This window comes from Lathyrus oleraceus, chromosome 6, assembly GCF_024323335.1.
Source record: "Lathyrus oleraceus cultivar Zhongwan6 chromosome 6, CAAS_Psat_ZW6_1.0, whole genome shotgun sequence".
In the NCBI taxonomy this organism is placed as follows: Eukaryota; Viridiplantae; Streptophyta; class Magnoliopsida; order Fabales; family Fabaceae; genus Lathyrus; species Lathyrus oleraceus.
In genome coordinates, this window is record NC_066584.1 from 509,166,804 (window position 1) to 509,175,375 (window position 8,572).

The window sequence follows — 8,572 nt, forward strand, 5'->3', positions numbered from 1 at the left end:
ACTACCGCTGCGGTGTTAGAGTTTGTAGAAATATGTTCGACCTTAAGGGATAAAGCGTCCATTTTCGCTTGCATCATGTCCATAAAACTTATCTCATGTATTCCACCTTGGGTCTCCTTTTTCTCTACTGATGCTCGTTCAGTTCCCCATTGGTAATGGTTTTGGGCCATATCCTTAATTAGGTCACAAGCTTCAGGGTAAGGTTTGTTCATCAACACGCCACCAGCGGCAGCGTCGATGCTCATCTTTGTGTTATAATGGAGTCCAGTGTAGAAGGTATGAACGATCAGCCATTGTTCTAGGCCATGGTGTGGACAGACTCTTAACAACTCCTTGTATCTCTCTCAAGCTTCAGAAAGTGATTCTCCTTGGTTTTGAGTAAATCTAGTTATTTGGTTTCGAAGAATAACAGTCTTACTAGGGGGAAAATATCTAGCAAGGAATACTCTCCTAAGGTCTTCCTAGGTAGTTATTGAGTTAGCTGGAAGTGAATCTAACCATGAACATGCTCTATCTCTGAGGGAGAAAGGAAATAATATTAAACGAATCGCATCAGGTGAAGCACCGTTGGATTTAAAGGTGTCGGACAGTTGGATAAACACTTTTAAATGTTGATTTGGGTTCTCAGTATTGAGACCGCGAATTGGTTATGTTACACTAATTGCAGTAAAGATGGTTTTAGTTCGAAATTGTTGGCAGGAATGAGGGGGTTTACTATACTAGAACTAGGTTCCTCGTCAGAGGGTTGGGCAAATTCCTTAAGAGGTCTCCGGTCGCGATTCTCGGCCATAGCTTTCTTAATTCGGATGAGTAAGAGGCGTGTACGAGTGTAACGTTCGGGTTCCGCTAAAGGATCTACTAAATTTTCGGTACTACGGGTTCTTCGCATTTACCGGCTAATAATGCCTTAGTCTAGACGGTGTAAAAAACTTGATCGCTATATTCGCAACTGCACGAATCGCGTCAGAGTAATATAAAAGATTATCGATCCTAGAGAGACCAAATCGTCAATTTATCGATTACTATTGTTACGATGTTTATCTAGGGTGGTACAAATGAGATATTGATGTCGCAAAATAACAGTAAATAAATAAAATGATAAATACAGTGCAGATAAAGATAGGCTTGAATGTATTTCACGTCAATTAAACGATGCTTCGATTGTCTAAATAGAACTACTTTTGGGGCAATATTTTCTACTCTTGAAAAGGAATCCATTTAACAGGAATTGTCGCTTTCGCGTATTCAGAACCGAGTTTACCCTTAAATTAAGGCCTTTTGTTGTCACTTATAAAAGGTGCGTAGAACGCTAAAGTAGTAAACCTATTTTTAAGAAATAAGACTCGTAAGCTTAGTTGAAAAGTGATTTTGATTCGAAAAGTTTACCCAACGAGTTTCCTGATTTAAAATCTATCAACGCGTCCGAAAACAGTTTCAAAAATCGTTTTTCCTTAAAGTGATAAAAATTCCTAGTTAACTAAGCCAGGGTGCTTTCGCACTCCTTGAGTAGTTAAAATTAACCAAGTTTGTTTCAGAAAACTCGAATTAAAAATGAAAACAGCCCCTAAAGCATTTCTACAGATGCAATATGTGAAACATCTCTTTAACCGCGATCCTTACATTCTAACCTTCGAAAGATTTAGCCAGATACGGTAATACAAACAAATACAACGATATTGAACATGATGAAAAGAAGTTTAGAATGTAAGGCGTAAAGAACAAGTAAAGTGTGTAAAACAATTAAAACGAGCAATAAAGATAATGGCGAGAAAATTAAATAAAGTAAAGACAATGGCAGGAAATTAAATAAAGTAAAGACAATGGTAGGAAATTAAATAAAGTAAAGCATGACAAGAAATTAAATAAAGTAAGACATGGCAAGTAAAATAAAAAGGCGATTAAATTAGAACCTGCTCCAAATGGAGGCTTTAAATCTGGTACAAGGAAGTAAATGAACCTTTGACTTTGAAAATAAAGATGACGGCAAAATCAAAGTGCTCCAACTCAATTACACTAAGGTGCGATAACCCCTCGATGTGACGGATTACCGCTTTTACAGATGATATTATAGTCTTAGTGTTATAAACTAAGTTGGATGATTTGGAAGTGAACTAGAATGACCTATTTATAGAGGAACTCAACAACATGCAAAGATCAGGATGCCCTTCAACTGCTCTTTAGTGGGAATGTGGTATTCAAAGGTGGCGACCGCCACCCCTCCATGGCGCCCGCCATGTGAGTAAATGGGGAAGTTCATGGAATCGTGGCAGTTTCCTCCTGGTTGAGGGCTGATGTGTCATGGCTTCTCCTATAGCGGCCGCTATGCAGAACGCCATGAGTACAATATTTGCCGAAAACCTTAATTTTTTTATCTTTTTGCTTTGTTTCTTCTACAAAAGTCCTGAAAGAGCTAAATACCTGAAAACAACACAAAAGAAAGCATAACACAAGCAAAATGATAATAAAGACCTAATAAACATGTGCAATCCAAGTCAAATACGTTGTGTGATTCAGTGTTATCAGAGTTCCGATTCTTTTCCCCAGCTAAGTTGGTAGATTCAGTACCTTGCGGCGTGTCATTCCGCGACAGTATTTCTGTATTCCCCAACAAGGTCCATATTTCTTCAGCAGTAAGATGTTTTCCCCAGTAGATCGCATTGGTTTCCCCACCAATCGCCATCCGACTCGCTCCCAGTGAGAGTTACCTCCTAGTTTTTGGGCAGCTATTTGTGTTTATCTTTTGCATGGTTGTCTCCCATTTGATATGGTGTTGACCTAAAATTCCCTGCAGAATCGATAACTTCTCCTCTCCTCAGCAGATCTCCTCCCTCGGCTAGATTTAAGCCTTTGGGATGTTGATTTCTCTGTTCTCCAGCAGTTGTCTCCCTCTTTTTATGGATTGACCGAGGATTGTACCAATAATTCAAATTCTTTGCGACACCTTTGTATCTTTCCTGATCGTTTTGTCAGCATAATCATCATATATATATATATATATATATATATACATACATATACATTCATATGATTTCATAATTGCATATTGGCACCGTCATATTTGTTTGATCTGTCGATTTGAAATTCTCATTCTTTGTATGGTGGTACTTTATCCCCATACGAACCTCGGTGTCTGTTCTCCCTCAATTGTAGAGTGTCAGCCCCTTAGGCAGAAAGACTTTAACCTTTCTCCTCTTCTCCACTGAGTTGTTCCTCGTGGATGATTATTACTTTTGTTTCCCCCCTAGTTGTTTATCTGGATAAAACCACTCCCCTTGAGTTATGTTCTCATTGGGTCGAGTCTTGATTGATTATTTCTTTCTATCTCTTACCTAGATAGATGTTTTGAGTCTCCTAAAAGCTTATTACCCAGTAACTGGTAATATTCTTCTTAGTTTGCAGTTTGTTACTTCTTGCCCAATACCCGGCATAAGTACCCCTGTTTTCCCAGCGATGGAGTCCCTGGTGGATTCATTTTTTCTAATTCCCCAAAAAGTATATCCTTGATATGTTCATCCTAACCAATGACGGATATCTTTCTCTCCTCGCCTGAGTCTATCCTTGATATGTTCATCCTAACCGATGACGGATATTCTCATCTTTGGTGTTCTACCCAGTAAAAAGGTAGTTGTAATCCCTATTCTTGTTCCCTAGAGAGTTAATCCTTGATATGTTCATCCTAACCGATGACAGGTTTTCTTCTCTTTGCGGTCTTCTACCCAGTAACCGGTAGTTATAAATCTTGCTTTTGTCCCCTTCGCAAAGTTAATCCTTGATATGTTCATCTTAACCGGTGACGAATTTTCTCTTTGATGGTATTCTATCCAGTAACTGATAGAGGTAATTCCTATTTTCTTTCCTCTCAGAGTCTATCCTTGATATGTCCATCTTAACCGGTGACGAATTTTATCTTTGATGGTCTTTTATCCAGCATTCGATAGATGTAATTCCTACTTTTTGTTCAGTTGGTTTATCCTTGACATGTTCATCTTAACCGATGACGGGTATCCTCCTTGACATTCCCAGGCAAGTCTATCCTTGATATGTTCATCTTAACCGATGACGGGTTATCTTCCCTGTTGAGTTTATCCTTGATATGTTCATCTTAACCGACGACGGGTTCTCTTCCCTGTTGAGTTTATCCTTGATATGTTCATCCTAACCGGTGATGGATACTCTCACCCCTTGTCTTCTGCCCAGTAACTGGTAGTTGTAAATCCTATTTTCTACAGTTTTCCCCAGCAAGGCTATTCTTACCCAGTAACCAGTAATGAATACTCCCTCCTGGCATTTCTCAGTGAGTCATCCTTGATATGTTCATCCTAACCGATAACGGATGTCCTCTGTGTCAGATCTTTATTATCTCCTCACCCAGTAACAGGTGGTAGATAATAGATTTCTACTTCTCCTGTGTTGAAGTTTATCTCTTCCCCCATTTGAGTTGAGTGCATTTTTCCTTAGAGAAATCGCTTTTTCCCTGCATGATTCAAGTATTTTAGTTTTATCCTGACTTACTCGTATCCCCTGCAGATGTTGTTGTTCCCCGACTGAGTCTTTCCATTTTATATGGAATTCCTCTAGTCCCTAACAATTTTAAGTCATAGCCTGGCATATGCATAACTCCTTTATCCCTCAGAGTCTCTGTCTCCCGAGTGATTTTTCCTTACGGAATGCATTATACTCCTGTGGACTTTCGGTCTCTCTGATTTTGTTTCCTTTGTGGTAATATTTCCCAACAAAGAATTTACTTTTACATTCATATCATATGCATCATGAGGTCTCTTAGGGACCAAAATTTATTTCTATATGTTGTTATTTAAGCCTGTTCTACTGAGTCGGCATGAAGATTTTAACCTTCGCCTCCTCAGTTAGAATGTCCTTAAATAGGGGCAGCTGTAAGACCCCGATTTTGACCCTAAGATCCCTCATGCAATTTCATCATAAGCATTAGCATTGGGATCATACCTTGGCATTCTCCTTACCCCTCTTTCATTGGGTTTGTTTTGGGAGAGATCATCAAGCACTATGTGATTGTATCATACTTGTATATTATCATTTTACTAACCAAAACACCAAAAATATGTCTTTGCATTTGCCTAACTCTTTTGTAGGTAGGGCATGATCTCCATTGATCTATCAAGTTCATATCTAGGGTTTAAAACCCTCATGACAAAGAGCAGAACCATGAATTGATCCAAGAATGGTTATGAGCATCATATGTGAGTTCCATTGATTACTACATGTTATATTGATCAAGTTTTCTTCTAGAGTTTGGAAGTGATTTACCTTGGAAACCCTAGTTTGAATGGGTATCTTGAGTAACTTCTCCAACAAGCTATCTCACCAATTGATCAAATTTCTCAAGGGACACTTCAAAATTCATAATCTTATTCATATATGATCTACCATGAGCAAGGAAAGTCCAAAGAATTGAAGGTTAGCAAGTTGGTTGATGGTGGTTGGCCAGATGAATTCATCTGATCAAAATTGGGTCTCCCTAGACCCTATCTCATATAGTTTTCACCATATGAAAATGATTCCAAGATCAAAGTTACTATAAATGACATTCAAAACAACTTTCATGTTGATACCTAGAGTTATTTTTGCTTGGAAAATCATTTTCTATGTTGAAACATTATAGGTCATTTTGTCTAAACCCTAACTTGAAAGTCAACTTCCCAAGGACATAACTTGCTAAATTTTTATGAGATGAAATATTTCTAGGCTGCACAATCAAATTAAAGATGTCTACTTAAACTTTTATGTTTGTAGTGAGAGCTAATTCAACTTTTATGAGCATGTGATATGAGGTTACATTATAGGTCATTTTTTACCTATACCATTGAACAAGTGATTTTTCCAAACTTCAAAAATGAATAACTCTATCATTATAAATCCAAATGACATGAAATTGGTGACCATTTTAAAGTTATTTGAAATATCTACAACTTTTATGAAGACACGTTTCTCATTTGAAGCTCACATAAAAAGTTAAGCAAGGTGGAATATTAAGATATATGGCTTGACACAGAAAAATTTTCAACATGTTGAAATTTCCAAACTTCCACCTCAAAATTCTCCATGTTCCAAGCTCCAAATGAAAAAGTGTTGAATATCAAACTTGTTCCCCTTGATCTAAGCTTTCCAAAGAACCCAAGTTCATGCATTTTGGATGAGGTTTGCTAGGTCTTCACATGGCTTTAACAGGGCTGCATAATTGGAAAGAATCAAACTTAAAAACTTCAGTTCACTTTGCCTTGTCAATCAAGCTTCCATTCAGACTTCATTTGGAATCATTTTGGACCTTTTTGTATTGCATCATGGGCCTGCACATGCCCATGCACTCGTGCAATCAACATTGCTAATTTTGGACAGATTTTGAAGTGTGCAAATATCATTCATTCATGCTATAAATACATGACCTCTGTGCTCATTTGAATCACACCTTGCGCGCCAACTTTGCCCCCCATTGAAACCCTCTCATTCCAAAGGAAAACCTGATAAATTTCAATTTGAAATTTGAGTTTGAATCTCAACTGTTGGAGATTCAAGAACTCCAGGATCCAAAGCCTTGCAACCTCTCTAATCACTTCCCATTAGCTTCTCAAGTGTGATCAGATAGTGTTTGGAGCAAACAACATCAAGAACTGCATATCATTGAAGGTAATTTTCAGAAAACTTCATCTCTTTGATTCTCTCTCAATTCTACTCAATTCTCTTGGATCTTTCGTTGTCTGAAGTCCTACCAATGTAAGCAAGAAGATTGAGTTGCTTAGAGGTCAAATCAAAGCAACTCAGTTGACACACCTCAAAATTCAACTCCTCATATCTTTCTATATATGTGGAGTTAGTTAAAATTGAGGTCAGATTCGTGCTCTACGCCATTTTTTCTTTCAGATCATGTCCTCCTTTTTCATTTATGTGATGGTGATGACTGAACCAGTCCGGTGAGCCTCGCCTGAGAAGGTGACAGGAGGTCCAGCGCCGGTGGTGTGCTGGACAGGTTCTGAGCCACATGATCATTCCAAAACGTTTTAATCTCACACGTTCTTTGTGAATACCAGGCGTGTGGATGAGTTGACTAGCACGTATCATGGAACGCGCGTTCTAGGCCACTTGATCTGCCACCTCAATTAATGAGGGAGATCAAGTGGCTCATGTTTTTTACTATTTTCTGATTTTCATTTTAATCCTTTTATTTTCATTTATTCATATTAATTATAATATTGATCCAAAAAATATGAGAGTTTCACCAAATAATTTCAAATAATTTCTTCTTTCATATTCTGAATTAAAATTATTTTTTGGATCATTATTAATATTTTTCATGATTTAATTGATTTTGTGACTATTTTTAATTGTTTAAAAATACATTTAAGTCTTTAAAAATTCTGAAATTTTTTCTCCAAGGTCCTTTGACCTTGTTTGACCTATGATAAATCTCATGGTCATTTCTTTGGTGTTTTGATGAGGTTTTAGGAATTTGACAAACCATGTTTAACTTAAATGTATTATTTGAGTCTTTTTATTTGAATAAATGCCAAACAATTTTGTTGACCAATTGTGATGATTTGTTTGAGTTTGATTCTTATTGTTGGGCCTTGGTCAAGGTAGATTTGACTTTGTCAAGTTAATATCATTAGATTAAGGGGATTGATGGAATGTACATTCCATCTCCCAAAATGAATGGATGATATTAATTTGGTAAAAGTCCTCCTTTGATCAATTTGAGTTTTGATCCATTCCCCTCCCTCTTCATCTCATTCCCATTCTTTATGCATTCATCTCATTTGGCCTATGATATCTCAAAGTCCTAAAGCTAGTTAATTGAAAAATTAACATGAGTATGGATGAGATTAGGCAACCTCTTTTGCATATTCTTTTTGTGTATGGTATGTTTCATGAGCATAGTCCATTATACTATGTCTCAAACATGCATTAACACCAAAATCCTATTGTCCGACCTCAAATAGTTGTGACTTCTACGTAAGTTCAATTACGATTGCTTAACATAGCGCTAAATTTGTGACATAAAAGGCATAGCATTCTAGTTAGTAAGATTGTAAGTCTCTCCTCTTTCATAGTATTGCATGGAAACTTGGCCTTTTTTCCTTCCTTTGGAAGATGTCTTGGCTCAAGGATCCATGCTTGTGATAAGTGAGTTGAGTGTTCTCCAAAGAATATCTAAAAATGAAAATCAAAAGCAAAAGAATACTAACTTCTAACTCATTAACAACTAACTTTTAATTTCAAGCCATTTACTTTAATGTCATTTAATTTCAGCCATTATTCATACCATTCTAATTGTTTATGTTAACGCAATTTTCACTTTGTCCATTTGGACCATATTGTGTGATATGTCTTGTTTGTGTATACTTTGCTTATTTGTGTGGTCTTTGACCATTAATGTACATAATAACAACAAAAACCCTAAAAAAAATCTTGTGTGGACTGTTGGCTTGATCTTGGACAAATGGACTTAGAACTTAGGCAACATTCCTATACTAAAGGACTTGGCCAATGCCAACTTTCTGTGAAACCAAGTGTTTGCAATTTGAAACTTCATCTGATACAT

At 37.0% G+C, this 8,572-nt stretch overlaps 1 non-coding gene across 1 annotated transcript; it reads left to right on the forward strand.

Annotated features, from left to right (window-relative positions):
- Window positions 1–300: 300 nt before the first annotated feature.
- LOC127099171 (small nucleolar RNA R71) lies at window positions 301–407 on the forward strand. Its single transcript, XR_007793711.1, has one exon. It is a non-coding gene; the product is annotated as a small nucleolar RNA R71 (small nucleolar RNA).
- Window positions 408–8,572: the final 8,165 nt, after the last annotated feature.